The sequence below is a fragment of the Erinaceus europaeus genome, chromosome 11, assembly GCF_950295315.1.
Source record: "Erinaceus europaeus chromosome 11, mEriEur2.1, whole genome shotgun sequence".
In the NCBI taxonomy this organism is placed as follows: Eukaryota; Metazoa; Chordata; class Mammalia; order Eulipotyphla; family Erinaceidae; genus Erinaceus; species Erinaceus europaeus.
In genome coordinates this window covers 47,172,072-47,189,288 of record NC_080172.1, presented here as the reverse complement: position 1 = coordinate 47,189,288, position 17,217 = coordinate 47,172,072, and positions in this window count along the sequence as shown.

Below are 17,217 nucleotides of genomic sequence, written 5' to 3'. Positions count from 1 at the left end.
AGTCCCCTCACCAACATAAGCCAGAGTTGAACAGTGCTCTGGTCAAAAAAAAAAAAAAAGTTCTGTGCCTATGGAGCAGAATACTGAGTAATATTTACTTTTAAAAAATTACCCTTCTTTATTTATTGGATAGAGACAGCCAGATATTGAGAGGGAAAGGGATGATAGAGAGGGAGAGAGACAGAGAAATACCAGGAGCATTGCTTCACCACTTGAAAAGCTTTCCACCTGCAGGTGGGGAATCAGGGTCTTGAAATCTGGATCCTTGGTCATTGTAACCAGGTGCCCAACCAGGTGCACCACCACCTGGCCCCAAGAATATTTCCTATATGTAGCACTTTAAATATTCTTTCTTTTTTAAAGATTTTATTTATTTGCCCATGAAGAAGATAGGCAGAGAGAGAGAATGAACCAGACATTATCACTCTAGTATATGTGTTGCCAGGGGTTGAACTTGGAATCTCATGCTTGAGAGTCCAATGCTTTACCCAGTGTGCCACCTCCCAGGCCACTAAGTATTCTTTATTTTTAGCTTTATTTATTTTGTTTTATTTAAATATTTATTTGAAAGAGAACCAGAGCATTACTCTGGCACATTTAATGCCAGGGATCAAACTCAGACCTCTTGTCTGAGAGTCCAGTGGTATATCCACTGTGCCACCAGTCTGGTCCCTATTTTTAATATTTGTATGGTCTAGAGCAAATGGGAACTGTGGATCCATTTCATATGTCAGACATGTTTGATCTGGTCTGCAGGGTTTCTGTCTATATATATTGAATTTAATTGACTGTAATTAAATATCAGTAGATGGCACATGAATGCAGATAGCATTTGTGAAAGATTGGGAAGCTGGAGGCTGGAGAGGTAGTTCTGACCCAGATTCAAGTCCTGGCATCACATGGGAGGTTCTGTGGCACAGGAGAAGACACAGTGTATTTCCCTCTGTCCCCCTTTAACTACCTGGAAGAAAAAGTCCAGCACTCAGGATGTGGTGCAATAGATAAAGCATTGGATTCACAAGCCTGATGTCCCCAGTTTGTATGGGACATGTTCTAGAGTGATGTTCTGGTTCTTTATTTTCTCTTCACTGGGAGAGAGAGAGAGAGAGTAGAGGAGGAGGAGACAACATGTATCACTCTAGCGCATCCACTACTGTGGGTCAAACTCAGGACCTCATGTTCTTAGGTCCTACACTGCAGCCATTGTACCACCTCTACATTTTTAATGTGTATCATCAGGGGTTATAGCAATCCTAGGTTTGAAATGCATATATATGTGTGTGTGTGTGTGTGTGTGTGTGTGTGAGAGAGAGAGAGAGAGAGAGAGAGAGAGAAAGTGTCCAGTGGACCACAGGATTCATGGGGCTGGAGTATAGGGGCTCCAACTGACCTAAAAGTCTTCATTAGTAATAGAACTCCTCTTTCAACAATGGTGGGCTAAGTCTCTTATCTAATTCCCAAGATGGAGGCAAACTAATCTATTGGATTAAGCACTTTTTTTTTTTGCCTCCAGGGTTACCACTGGGGCTTGGTGCCTGCACTATGAACCCACTGATCCTGGAGGCTATTTTTCCCATTTTGTTGCCCTTGTGCTTGTAGTTGTTATTGTTGTCATAGCTGTGGTTGTTGTTGTTGGATAGAAATAAGATAGAGAGAAATGGAGAGAGGAGGGGAAGACAGAAAGGAGGAGAGAAAGATAGACACCTGAACACCTGCTTCACTGCTTGTGAAGTGCCCCCCTGTAGTTGGGGAACTGTGGGCTCAAACTGGGATCCTTCCGCTGGCCCTTGAGCTTTGAACTATATGAACTTAACTAGCTGTGCTACTGCCTAGCCCCCTAAGCACTTTTTTTAGATGGCCTTTATTTTTTTTTACTTGTTTTTTTTTTAATCTTTTAAAAATATTTTATTTATTTTCTCTTTTGTTGTCCTTGTTGTTTTTCATTGTTGTTATTGATGTTGTTGTTGTTGTTAGGACAGAGAAAAATGGAGAGAGGAGGGGACGGCAGAGAGAGGGAGCGAAAGATAGACAGCTACCTGCAGACCTGCTTCACCGCCTGTGAAACGACTCCCCTGCAGGTGGGGAGCCGGGGGCTCGAACCGGGATCCTTGCTCGTCCTTGTGCTTTGCGCCACATGTGCTTAACCCGCTGCGCTACCGCCTGACTCCCTAGATGGCCTTTTTTTTAAAAAAAAAATTAATTTACTTATTCCCTTTTGTTATCCTTGTTTTGTTGTTGTAATTATTATTGATGTCATTGTTGTTGGATAGGACAGAGAAAAATGGAGAGAGGAGGGGAAGACAGAGAAGGAGAGTGAAATATAGACACCTGCCGACCTGCTTCACTGCTTGTAAAACGACTCCCTACAGGTGGGGAGCCAGGGGATCCTTACACCAGTTCTTGTGCTTTGCGCCACATGCGTTTAACCCACTGTGCTACCGCCCAACTCCCGGTCTTTATTTTTAAAATTCATTTATTTATCAGGAGAGACCGAGTGGTGGTGCACCTGGTTGAGCACACATGTTCCAATGTGCAAGGACCCAGGTTAAAGCCCTTGGTCCCCACCTGCAGGTGGAAAGTTTTGCAAGTGGTGAAGCAGTGCTGTAGGTGTCTCTCCTCTCTATCTCTATCTCCCTTTCCCTCTCAATTTCTCTCTGTCTCTAGTGAATAAATAAAATATAAAAGAAAAAAAGAAACTCAGACACAATTTTGTTTAAATTAATACCAGGAAGACAGTATGATGCTTATGCAAAGAGACTCACGCCTGAAGCTCTGAAGGCCCAGTTGTAAGTCCCTGCACCACCATAAGCCAGAGCTGAACAGCACTCCGGTTTTGATGATGATAATGGTGATAATTTAATACTAGCAGCAGGAATAGTGAATTGGTGTTGGACTCACACACATAAGTTCCCAAGTTCACATGTGTCAGTGTGGTACTCTCTGGTTCTCTCCCTCTCCCTCTTTCTCATAAATAAATGGACAAATATTTAAAAATGAATACCAATGCACTTAATATCAACTTAGACTTGACTGAAAAGTGAGTAGGGAGATGGAAAAAAAACCAGAACTATTATAGTAAAGCATGGATGAAAGACAGAAAATAGAGCTAGAGGAGTCATGCAGTGGTATACCCAGTTAAGTGCACATGCTACTATGCACAAGGACCTGGGTTCAATTTCCCAAGCCCACTGGTAGGAGGAAACTTCACAACCAGCAAATCAGTGCTGCAAGTGTCTCCTTTTTAAATTAAAGTATTTATTTATTGTTGGATAGAGGCAGAATAAAATTGAGAAGGGGTGGAGGAGATAGGGAGAGAGAGAGACATCTGCAGCTCTACTTCACCTCTCATGAAGCTTTCCCCCTGCAGAAGCAGACCATGGGCTTGAACCCAGGTCTTTGCCCATTGTGGTGTATATGCTTAGCCGGGTGTGCTACCACCTGGCACCACCCCCTTTTTTGTATTATCTTTATTTATAGATAGAGACAGCCAGAAATGGAGATAAAGAGGGGAGATAGAGAGACATCTGCAACACTGCTTCACCACTCAAAAAGCTTTCCTGCTGTGGTCCAGAAGGTGCAGTGGATAAAAGCATTGGACTCTCAAGCATGAGGTCTTGAGTTCAATCCCTGGCAGCACATGTCCCAGAGTGATGTCTGCTTCTTTCTCTCTCTCCTCCTATCTTTCTCATTAATATATATATATATATATATATATATATATATATATATATATATATATATATTAATAGCTTTCCTGCTGCAGGTGGGGTCTGGGGGTTCAAACCCTGGTCCTTGTGCATTGTAACATAAGAGCTCAGCTAGGTGTACCTGTCCCTGGACTTCTCCTCTCTCTTCTATTCTCCTCTCTTCTGTTCTCTTGTTTTTCTTCTCTTCCTTCCTCTCTTCTCTCCTCCTCTCTTCTCTCTCTCTCTCTTCCTCTTTTTTTATATTTTTTCCCCTGCCACCGGGGTTATCACTAGGGCTCAGTGCCAGCACTACAAATCTACCACTCCAGGCAGTAATTTTTTTTTCTTTAACCAGGGCACTGTTCAGCTCTGGTTTTTTTGGATTTATTTTTTTAATTATCTTTATTTATTGGATAGAGACAGCCAGAAATCAAGAGGGAAGGAGGAGATAGAGAGGGAGAGACAGACACCTGCAGCAAAGCTTTCTGCCTGTAGGTAGGGGCCAAGAGGTTGATCCTGGGTTCTTGTGCACTGTAATGTGTGCTCAACCACGTGCACCACCACCCGGCCCCCTTTTTAAAAAAATTTTTTAATTATCTTTATTTATTTATTAGATAGAGATAGCAAGTAATTGAGAGGGAAAGGAGTGATAGAGAGGGAGATAGAATAACACCTGCAGAAAGACACCTGCAACACTGCTTCACCACTCGTGAAGCTTTTCCTCTGCAGGTGGGGACTGGGGGCTCAAATCCAGGTCCTTGTGCATTGTAACATGTGCGCTCAACCAGGTGAGCTACCACCAAGCCCCTCTCCCTCCCTCTTTATTTCTACTTCCCTCTCAAATTTTCTCTGTCCCTATCTAAAATATATAATAAAATGTTAATTTAAAAAGAGACTGGGAGACAGCATAATAGTTATACAAATAATTTTCATGCCTGAGGTTCTGAGGCCCTAGGTTCAATCTGGTCTTTCTGCCTCATTAAAATAAATAAATAAAATTTTGAAAGTAAAATAAAAGGGGGACCAGATGGTGGCACACCTGGTTGGGTGCATATGCTACAATGCATAAGTACCTGGGTTCAAGCCCCTGGTCCCTACATTCAGAAGAAAAGCTTCACAAGTGGTGAAGGAGTGTTGCAGGTCTCTCTCTCTCCCCCTCTGTCTCTCCTTTTCAATTTCTGGCTATCTCTATCAAATAAGTAAAGATAATGGTACATACATCAAAAAGGACAGCAGCAACAAATGCTAGAGAGGTTGTGGGGACAAAGGAACCCTTCTGCACTGTTGGTGGAAATGTAAATTGCTCCAACCTCTGTGGAGAGCAGTCTGGAGAACTCTCACAAGGCTTGACATGGACCTTCCATATAACCCAGTAATTCCTCTCCTAGGGATATTCCCCAAGGACTCCATAACATCCAAACAAAAAGATGTATGTATGCCTATGTTCATAGCAACACAATTTGTAATAGCTAAAACCTGGAAGCAACCCAGGTGCCCAATAACAGATGAGGGCTGAGAAAGCTGTGATATATATGCATATATGAATATATATATTGCAGCTATGAAGAACAATGAACCCAGGAGTCAGGCAGTAGCACATCGTGTTAAGCGCATATGGCACAAAGCTCAAGGATGGGCGTAAGGATCCCGGTTCAAGCCCCCAACTCCCCACCTGCAGGGGAGTTGTTTCACAAGTGGTGAAGCAGGTCTGCAGGTGTCTATCTATCTCTCCCCCTCTCTGTCTTCCCCTCTCTCTCCATTTCTCTCTGCCCTATCTAACAACAATAACTACAACAACAATAAAAAGGGCAACAAAAGGGAAAATAAATAAATATTAAAAATTTTTTTAAAAAAATGGCAACCAGCCTAGAACTCCTGGGGTATGTGAGAAGGGAACCAGACCAGGCGCCTACTGGAAGATAGACTTCACTGAGGTAAAACTGGGAAAATATGGGTATAAATATATGTTAGTGTTTGTAGATACCTTTTCAGGATGGACTGAAGCATTCCCGACCCAGAGGGAGATGGAAGAAACTACTCGAAGAGATTTTTCCCAGGTTTGACAATAGCCCGAGCCCAAAAGCGGGTGTGTGTGAGACTGAGAGCAATATATGAAGCTGTACCCCCTCCAGACCCTCATCCCTTCCAGCCGGATACTCGGTCCTCGTAAGATGCCACCAAAAAGAGACGCTCTAGCCCCGGTGGAAAGGACCTTATATTGTCATCCTAGCCACTTCCACATCCGTGAAGGTGGATGGTATCAGCCTGTGGATCCACCACTCCCACGTCTGTGTAGCAGAGGCAGGAGAGTTCAAGACCAGATGGTGACTTGAGTCTGTCCCCAAACACCCTCTCAAGCTCCAGTTGCTCTGCTCATGACTGCAGACTCTTTCTCTCCTGGTGACTAGCCCCTGGCAGAAACAGAGATTGGCCCATGATTGGGTCCTAGAAGTTGCAAAAGACAAGGGAGGAATGAAGAGGTAAATAAGAACAGCCATTGACCCGAGAAACCAACTGTTCCTTGTTCCATGTAAATATTTCCACCTGTATCCACCCTGTGATAACTATAAAAAGGTGGGATGATGGGGGAGTCGGGCGGTAGCGCAGCGGGTAAAGCGCACATGGTGCAAAGCGCAAGGACCAGCCTAAGGATACCTGTTTGAGCCCCCAGCTCCCCACCTGCAGGGGAGTCGCTTCACAGGCGGTGAAGCAGGTCTGCAGGTGTCTGTCTTTCTCTCCCCCTCTCTTCCCCTCCTCTCTCCATTTCTCTCTGTCCTATCTAACGACAACATCAACAACAACTACAACAACAATGAAAAACAAGGGCAACAAAAAAGGAAAAAAAAAAAAGACTACCACTTTAAAAAAAAAAAAGGTGGGATGAAAAATGTTTGTAGTTGCAGACTCTCCTCTCTCCCCTTGCGTAGAGAGGTGTCAGAGGCCCAGGCTTAAGCTTGCTAATAAAGGCTCTTGCTATTACAAATAAATAAATAAATAAATAAATAAATAAATAAATAAGAAGGAATTATATTAAGTGAGCTAAGTCAGAAAGACAAAGATGAGTATGGGATGATTCCACTCATAAACAGAAGTTGAGAAAGAAAATCAGAAAGGGAAACTCAAAGCAGGACCTGACTGAGTTTGGAGTAAGGCACCAAAGTAAAAATCTCTGGGTGGATGCTCAGCTTCACTAGGGGGAGGGAGGGTACAGTGTGGAATCGGGGAGGATGGGATGGGACACAGTCTTTTGGTAGTGGGAATAGTGTTTCTGTACACTCCTATTAACTTGTAGTCATACAAATCACTATTTAATTAATATGAGAGGGGGAAATTGATTGAATATCTCAAACTTTTTAATGCACAGATCATACATAGGCTGGGTCCTAGAAATGTTGACTCTCCTAAAAGCTTAGACCAGGAGAGCAGAAGCAACCTGTGGCGTTACTTTATAATATATATATATATATATATATATATATATATATATATATATATATATATAATATTAAAGGACAAAATTCAAAATTTATGGTGAAGTCATGTATGATACAGCAAATCCTAACAATGGGATTTTCAAAGTCAACCCAATTGCCAAATAATTTAATTATAGCAATAACTATCTGTTGCCTTCTTTTTTAAAAGATTTTTTCATTTAATTATGAGAAAGAAAGGAGAGAGAAAGAACCACATCTATTGCTTTCTTAAACCCTAAGACAGCAGAAACCTCCCACTTCCTCTACAAAGCCCAAATTTCCCCCAATTCTGGAACCTCTAGGGTGGGACTCACTTTCCAGCATGCTTCTTTCAGTTCATACCAATTGATCCTGCATCTTCTGATCCCAACCTATTCAATGTTCTCGGCATGCTTCACTCTGGAATGTGTCCAGAGACATCAGGCATGGAATGTCAACCCTTCAGCATCATTACTCAGGTGAGACTTTTCCTTTCTCATAGGACTCCTTAATTCCATTTTGGGTGGTCCACTTCCTAACAAAGCCTCAAAACCTAGATATAGACCAGGTCCCATGAGATAGGACAGATGTACACATGTATCCACAAATTAGGGCAAAATATATGCCTTAAAGCAAGAGTGCACAATAGTTTGTAGTGAGTCGATAAATGAACCAAGCAAGTATAAAGACCTAAAAAGACACCTTAAAGTACCTAATCAAATAGCTTCTACTTAGACCTAGATACCCTCCTCACCTATTTACTATTACACTTCTCTCAGTCACTCCAAAGCTAATCTTATCAAAGTAAGGACTGCAAAAGCTGAATAAAGGCAAGAGACTGGCATACTTTAATGAAGACTCTTTAGTCATTATCAGGCCACCCCATCAGCTGAGGCCCTAGTTGGGGTGTTCTGGATTCCCACACAAACATGATGAGCCTAGACCTAGAATAGATCCCTCTCTCCATTATCACTTGTAATCTCCATCAGGAACAACACAATAGACCCCTCCGTGGGCCTCCATAGGACCTAGCCCTCAACGTGAATCAACAATGGTAGAAAATGTTCCATCCTCTGAAGGGGGGTTGGATAACAATCTATCTACCACCTGAAGAAGTTGGATCCGGAAATTGGTGCAATTCGGAATGTTCCTACTGATGACCACAGAATGCAAGTTCAAACCTACAGGGATGTAGAGGTTACATAGGCTCCTATGCTGAATATGGGCCCCAGATCAAATCGATGGGGTTTACAGTCAACAATATTTATACACTTTCCCCATATTTGGGAGCTACTCTCTTCCCTGATCCAGCTTTCTTGCCCTTTTCCCAGCCATAACGTCATCTCTCCAGACAATAATTTGGGTCCACCCACATATCAGATGTCAGGCTCAGGCAAAAACTAATAAAGTCAAAGGCCCTTTGGAATATAACTAAAATAGACCTACTAGCTATTTCCATACCGGAGACCCCAAATCTTCACCTTCAATATTCCAGCCTTTAGGTTCATGATTAATCAACAATTTGTATGGCTTTATATGTTAACTCTTGTCGTATGCTTTACATTGGTTTGTTCTAGCCCTCCCCCGCCAAGAGAATTGGATCAGTCCAGTTAATTTCGCGGGCCCACTTGGCCCCGCCCCTAGGAAACCCGCCAGAGTGACAGAGTTCCTGAGTTCCTGAGTTCCAGAGTAAGAGAGAGTGCTTGTGCCGCCGCAAAGAGACAGCAGAGTTCTGTTTGGTGATTAGTTGGTCTTAGTTTATGAATCATTGTTCCTGAATAAAGAAATACAGCTTTCCTGCCCAGCCGTTGTCTCCGCGTCTCTGTTACCCGCCCGTGAAGCTAGCCCGCCCAGCAAGAGCATTCCGAAAATTTAACAACAAATGGCACCCACGTGGACCTGACCTGCGCATCTCTCAGATAAGTAAAGACAATTTGGCTACCTATGCACTATGGCCTTCTCTTCTGCTTGTGAAGAGATCTCCAAAGGCCTCTGCTCTTTCTTCACGAGACTGTTTTGCTGTTTCTGGAACATTTATCTCTGGACCACTCTGGTTTCCACTCGCTCAGGCGAACTCAGAACAGCCAGCGGGAAGAGCCAGCGGGAGGGAGGCGAGGCACGGAGCTGCCATTTCCACCTGGTTAAACAGCCAGCCAGCCGGATGCGCCCAGACAACCCCGCGCACCACGCTCGCAGCCCCGCAGCCCCGCAGCCCGCAGGAGCCCGATGCCACCACACAAGAGCCCGACGCCAACACGCTAGAGCCCAACGCCAACACGCTAGAGCCCGACGCCAACACGCTGGAGCCCGATGCCAACACGCTGGAGCCCGATGCCAACACGCAAGAGCCTGAGGCCAGCCCACAGGAGCCGGCTCTCTACCGCGTGGCGCAGGGCACTGGACGGTGTGATCCCTCCACGCTGCTCGGCCACTGCGAGCAGGGCAGCAGACATGGCAGGGCCATGGGGCAGGGCCGCGGCGGCCTATCATGGCCGCCACCCCTGGGCACCTAGGCCCATGCCTTCTACAAGCCTGGCCCGCCTGCCCTCTTGCTATAAATTCTGGAACGATCCCGGGCTTCCCGGACCCCCGGGCTCCCTGCCGAAACTGGGCACACGAGATCTCCAGCTGCCGGTCCGGTCTGAAGGCAGACAAGCTGGAGTACGCAGAGATTTGTGCAGAGATCGCAACCTGCAATTCCTAGAAGTGAAGCTGCGCGGGAAGCCACCTCCGGATGGTGAACCCCCCCCCCCCCAGCAACTAAGACAGTACAGATTTAAATTCGTGTTTAAAATGACATGTCTTCGTAACGAAGGTTTCTCTCCTTGTGTATTAATGACCATGTTTATGTGTATGTTTAAAGTTTGGTAAACAATAACTTTAAGGCTAAATTCTTACTAGTCAAAGTTAAATGAAAAAGGTTTTCAACGTAATTCTAATAAAGATAAAATTAACTTACATTTAAAGTCTAAGGTGAAAATTAGTTAACAAGCAATATATTTTAACTAAGTTGGTCTAAACAAAAGGTTAAATAGACTTGTTGATATGTAAAACTCTCCATTACCTTCTCTATTAGAAATGGTAGATTGCACAATGGCTATGCTAATTATTCTCATGCCTGAGGTTTCCTTTCCTGAGTACAACGTGACTCCATCTTGAATGGGTGTAACAAAAGGTTAAAAGACGTTGATATGTAAAAGTCTCAAATTCCTTCTCTATTAGAAATGTTGGATCGTGCAGTAGATATGCTAATAACAAGTTTTGTTTCATAGTAAGTAAATTGCAGCCAGCTGCCTTTGGGACTCTAGGCTGTTCCCCGCCCCCATGCAAATGCCCGTCGAAGAAAGTACGCCCCCCAGAGGCAAGAAATGTTTTTTTTAAGCTGATAAAGTTTAGCCCACAGAGGCAGATATGGCCCCCTCAGGCCTTCCCTTGGCAACACGCTGGTTCTTGTTATTTGCTTGCATGTTTCTCCATGTTTGTGCCAGTTTCTTTTTTAAAAATGCCTGTATGATATATGTTTCTGTTCACCCCACACCCTTGATACTATAGTCATTTAGTTAAAAAGAAAAGGGGGAATTGTCGTATGCTTTACATTGGTTTGTTCTAGCCCTCCCCCCGCCAAGAGAATTGGATCAGTCCAGTTAATTTCGCGGGCCCACCCCTAGGAAACCCGCCAGAGTTCCAGAGTGACAGAGTTCCTGAGTTCCTGAGTTCCAGAGTAAGAGAGAGTGCTTGTGCCGCCGCAAAGAGACAGCAGAGTTCTGTTTGGTGATTAGTTGGTCTTAGTTTATGAATCGTTGTTCCTGAATAAAGAAATACAGCTTCCCTGCCCAGCCGTTGTCTCCGCGTCTCTGTTACCCGCCCGTGAAGCTAGCCCGCCCAGCAAGAGCATTCCGAAAATTTAACAACAAACTCTTTTTCAGCCACCTGGTTCCAGATGTTACCATGATGCCAACCTGACTTCCCTAGGCAGATGACCCCACCAATGTGCCCTGGAGCTCTGCTTCCTCAGAGCCCCACCCCACTAGGGAAAGAGAGAGACAGACTGGGTGCATGGATTGACCTGCCAGCACTCATGTTTAGAGGGGAAACAATTACAGAAGCCAGACCTTCCACCTTCTGCACCCCATAATGACCCTGGGTCCATACTCCCATGGGGTTAAAGAATAGGAAAGTTATCAGGGGAGGGGATGGGATACGGAGCTCTGGTGGTGGGAGTTGTACACCTCTTATCCTATGGTCTTGTCAGTGTTTTCATTTTTTTAAAAAAATACTTATTTATTCCCTTGTTGTTTTTTCTGTTGTAGTTATTGTTGTTGAATAGGACAGAGAGAAATGGAGAGAGGAGGAGAAGACAGAGAGGGGGAGAGAAAGAACTGCTTCACCGCCTGTGAAGCAACTCCCCTGCAGGTAGGGAGCTGGGGGCTCAAATCAGGATCCTTACACCTGTCCCTGCACTTTGTGCTACCTGCGCTTAACCCACTGGGCTACTGCCCAACTTACCAGTGTTTCCACTTTATAAATAAATTTTTAAAAAGCAGGGCAGAGCCGGTAGTGACGCACCTGGTTAAGTGCTTACATTACAGTGCGCAAGGACAGGGGTTTAATTCCCTGATCCGCATCTGTAGGAGGAAAGCTTCACAAGTGGTGAAGCAGGGCTGCAGGTGTCTTTCTGTCTCTCTCCCTATCTTCCCCATCCCTCTCAATTTGTCTCTGCTTCTATTGAATAATAAATAATAAAAAGATTAAAAATAAAATAAAATGTGGTTAGAGATGTCAAGGATGTTGTGAGAAAGGATGACACACTTTTATTTGGAGCCATGGGAGGGTAACAGTAGCATAAGAACAATATTTAAATAGGTAATGACTAAGAAATCTTACATTTTATTTCAATATTTGCTACTCTAGTTATTTCTGGAGCTGGGTCAGTACCTGCATGGTGACTTCACTGCTTTCAGCAGCCTTATTCTTTCTCTTTCTGACAGAGATGGAGAAAAGTGGAGGAGGGTGGGAAAGGGAGAGAGAGAGAGAGATGCTGGACTGGCTTCGCGGGTGGGAGACAAAGACGACCAGGGACTCATGGCTGAGTTGAGAACGCAGTTCAGTCTTTACTTATGAGCGGGGATGCGGTTCAACAGTCTAATCTCTTCTAATCACAACACAATTCTGTCCTGCATCTCTCCTTTCAGGCGTAAGTGTCAGGCACAAGGAAGTACATAGGATAGGGGGCGGGGAGAAGGGAAAAGCATGAACCAGTGAGGACTAAACCAATGTCCCAGAGGCAGGGGGAGTGAGGACCAACAGTGGATATGCAGATAGAACACATTGCAAGCAATACAAAGAGAACCCAATGTGATGATCAAAACAGAAGGCTTCACAAGCAGAATCCAGAAGCATACCAATAGAGAGACACTTGCAGCACTGCTCATGAAGCTTCCTCCTGCAGGTGGAGAAGGGAGGTATTAACTGCTGTATAAGTACCATGCGCTAACCTATTGGATTGCGCCACTGGAGCTCCTGGAGGTATTAACTGCATCCTTATACTGTAAGAGATGTGCTGGTCCCAGTCATTATTTAATTAACTAAAAAATTTAACCAGAGCATTGCTTAACTCTGGTTTATAGTGGTGTGGGGGATTAAACCTATGAATTTGGAGCCTCAGGTATGAGGCTTAACCATTATGTTCTTTGCATAACCATTATGCTATCCTCCCACCCTTATTTATCTATCTTTAACCAGAGCATGGCTCAACTCTGGACTATAGTGGTGCTGGAAATGGAACCTGGGACCTCAGAGCCTCAGGCAAGAAGAAACTCTTTTATATAATCAGTATGCTATCTCCTCTATCCAATCACTTCTTCTTCTAGCGTTTGCCCTTCTTCCGTAGCCAGTCAACAGCGTCAGGTTGAGCCTGATGTAAAGTTTCGAGACCTCCTGTGAATCTGGAGAGGTGGCAGTCGTTGACTATGTGGGTCATAGTCTGTCTGTAGCCACAGGGGCAATTCGGGTCATCTCTGGCTCCCCAGCGATGGAACATAGTGGCGCACCGGCCATGGCCTGTTCGATAGCGATTGAGGAGGGCCCAATCATAACGTGCTAGGTCAAAGCTGGGTTGACGCTTGCAGGGGTCTGTGATGAGGTGTTTGTTCTTTACCTCAGCTGACTGCCAACTCTGTTTCCAAGAGACTGGAACAGAGAAGTTCAGTGTAGGCGTAGGGGACCAGATTGGGTGACGAGACGTCAAGCGTTGGACAGGGTGGGCGAAGATATCCGCGTATATTGGCAGGTCTGGTCGAGCGTAGACGTGGGAAATGAACTTAGATGAAGCCGCATCCCAACGAATATCTGGTGGGGCAATGTTGCTAAGAACTGGCAGCCATGGAACCGGGGTGGAACGGATGGTTCCAGAAATTATCCTCATGGAGGAATATAATTTGGAATCGGCTCCTACGCTATTTAATATTTACATCAATGACCTCCCAGAAACTTCTTCAAGGAAGTTCATCTACGCTGATGACATCTGCTGTGCAACTCAGGTATCCAAGTTCGACATCCTCGAGGAAACACTCACGAAAGACATGTCTCTGATATCTGATTACTGTAAAAAATGGCGACTAATCCCTAGCACTGCAAAAATGGTATCATCTGTTTTCCATCTACACCATGCCTCGGCCTCGTGTGAGCTTTATGTGCAGCTTGGCGATACGAGAATCCGGCATGAAGCCCAGCCAGTCTATCTTGGCGTTACTCTCGATCGCACTCTGTCATTTCACGAACATCTCATAAAATCTGCAGCAAAGGTGGGCGCGAGGAATAACATCATTGCAAGACTGGCCAGCTCCTCATGGGGCGTGAATGCTTCCACACTACGATCATCATCTCTGGCATTATGCTATTCCACTGCAGAATACTGTGCCCCAGTATGGTTCCAGTATGGTTCCATAGCCCCCATGTCCACTTGGTCGATCCAATCACTGAGAAACTTTAAAAGGACTGAAATGGTGAGACCAGAGAGATATCTCACTGTTATCTATCTCTGTCTTTCATTCTCTGAATGAAAATGTGGCCTGGGAGTGGTGAAATTGCCAGACCCAGTCTCCTGGGGGGTGGGGGGGGAGGAAGAGGAAGAGTATGTGTGTGTGTGTGTGTGAGACAGAGAGAGAGAGAGAGAGAGAGAGAGGGAGGTACACCTACAAATTCAAGAAATTCAGCACAACTTAAGCAAAAAAGGAAATAAAATCCAGGACCTGGGGCTAGTGAAATAGCTCACTTGGATAGTGTGCTGCTTTTGCTTTGCTTTGTGTGTAACCCAAGGTCAAATATGGTCTACAAGATACTAAAGGAAGCTTTGGTGTTATGATCTCTTTCACTTTCTCTGTCTCTGTCAAGGAGGAGAAGAAAGAGGAGGAGAAGGGGGAGGAGTAAGGAAAAGTAAAAAAGAAACACTGATCCCTAGCATTGCATGTGCCAGAGTGATGCTATGGTTCTCTCTCATTCTCATCTCCCACTTCATAAAATAAATAAATGGCTGTTGTTAAAATTTCGGGAGGCTCTGGTCGGGCTGGCTTGCTTCACGGGCGGGTAACAGAGACGCGGAGCTGTATTTCTTTATTCAGGAACAACGATTCTTAAACTAACACAAACTAATCACCAAACAGAACTCTGCTGTCTCTTTGCGGTGGCGCAAGCACTCTTTCTTTTACTCTGGAACTCAAGAAATGGCGCAGTGGCACAAAGCGCAAGGACTGGCTTATGGATCCCGGTTTGAGCCCCCGGATCCCCACCTGCATGGGGATTGCTTCACAAACGGTGAAGCAGGTCTTCAGGTGTCTTTCTCTCCTCCTCTCTGTCTTCCCTTCCTCTCTCCATTTCTCTCTGTCCTATCCAGCAACGATGACAGTAACAACAACAATGATGATAAACAAGGGCAACAGAAGGGAAAAAAATTAAAAATAAATAAATAAATGATGTGAGATAGAAAAGAAATGGGAGGGAGGGGCTGATTGGTAGTGCACCTGTTTGATCACATATTGGTTCCCACCTTCAGGGGAGAAGCTTCACAAGTAGTGAAACAGTGTTGCAGGTGTCTTTTTCTCTGTCTCCCCTTTCCTTCTTGATTTATCTCTGTCTCTGTCTAATAAATAAATAAATAAATAAATAAATAAAATATTTTAAAAGAAAAGAAATGGAAGGGTGGTTGTAGGGGGTGATGTGAAATCATATCCTTGTTATCTTATAATTTCATAACTCAGTAATAAAAATGAAATAAAAAGTGGTCCAGGAGATGGTGCAGTGGATAAAGCATTTGACTCTCAAGCATGATGTTCTGAGTTCGACCCCTGGAAGCACTGGTCCTTTCTTTCCTTCTATCTTTCTCATTAATAAGTAAATAAAATCTTTTTAAAAAATGGAATAAAGACATATCCAAATGATCCAATGGGTTGGGGAGATAGATTATGCAACAAGATTTAAATGCCTGAGGCACCAAAGGCCCCAGGTTCAATCCCCCACTACCATAAGCCAGTGTTGAGCAGTGCTTTCTGGGGAAAAAAAAATTACAGGATCAAAAAAGATGATATTGTGTCTTTTGGGACAAAATGGATGGAACTGGAGGTGATTATGCTTAGTGCAATAGGTAAAGAGATGAAAAGGGGGCCCAGTGGTAGTGCACTGGGTTAAGCGTACATGGTGCAAGGCTTAAGGTTCGAGCCCTTGGCTCCTCACCACTTCACAAGCGGTGAAGCAGTTCTGCAGGTGTTTGTCTTTCTCTCCCCCTCTATCTTTCCCTCTTCTCTCAATTTCTCTCTGTTTTATCCAACAACAACAAAAATGGAAAAAACGGCCTCCAGAAGCAGTGGATACATAGTGCAGGCACCATGCCACAGTGATAACCCTGGAGGCAAAAAAAAGAAAAGAAAGACGACTACTGGATGGTTTCCACCCTATATGGAATCTAGAGATCTGATACACACGAACTAGAAAACAAAACAAAACAGACAAAAAATGGAAGCAATGAAATTGTATTTATTTATTTATTTATTTTTGCCAGAGTACTGCTTAGCTCTAGCTTATGGTGAGCAGGGGGTTGAACCTGGGACTTTGGAGCCTTAGGCATGACAGTCTATTTGCATAACCATTACTGCATTACTGTTATCTACCTCCACCCCACAACAAAATTGTTTCTAAGATTTGTAAGAACTATGGTAGTGGGCCCGGTGGTGGTGCACCTGGTTGAGTGCACACATTACAATGCTCAAGGACCCAGGTTTGGGCCCCAGTCCCCACCAGCAGGGGGAAAGCTTCACAAGTGGTGAAGCAGGTCTGCAGGTGTCTCTCTTTCTCTCCCTCTCTATCTCCCCTACCCTCTGGATTTCTGGTTGTCTTTATCCAATAAATAAAGATTAAAAGAAAAAAAAGAAAAAAAAAGAACTATAGTAGTGGGGCTAGTTGGTGGCCTGTCTCGTTAAGCACACATAGAAGAAGCACAAGGGGTGGTGCAAGGATCCGGGTTTGAGCCTCCAGCTCCCTACCTGTGTGTGTGGGGTCACTTCACAGGCTACAAAGCAGGTCTGTAGGTGTCTGTCTTTCTTTTTGCATATCTGCCCCACCTCTCTCTCTCAATTTCTCTCTGTCCTACCTAATAAAATTGGGGGAAAAAAAACCCAGCAGGAGCAGTGCTGGTAGTTATCCTTGGGAGGTGGGAAGGTGAAGATATAAAACTTGGGTGGAGGTTACAATCTTGTAACCTATAAGTAAGCACAAACAAACAAACAAACAAACAGAAAACGCTGCAGGAAGCAGTGGAGTTGTGCAGGCATCAAGTCCCATCAATAACCCTGGTGGCAAAAGAGCAAACTATAGATATACATTATATCTAGCGAAATGGGATGGGTGCATCTGACCACAAGGTATCTTGCATATAGCAACTGTATTCATAATGGACTCAAGCAAGAGAGTGGGTAAACACACTGTGGTATCTTTTTTTTTTTTTTTTTAAGATTTTGTTTATTTATGAGAAAGATAGGAAGAGAGAGAAAAAACGAGACATCACTTTGGTACATGTACTATTGGGGCTT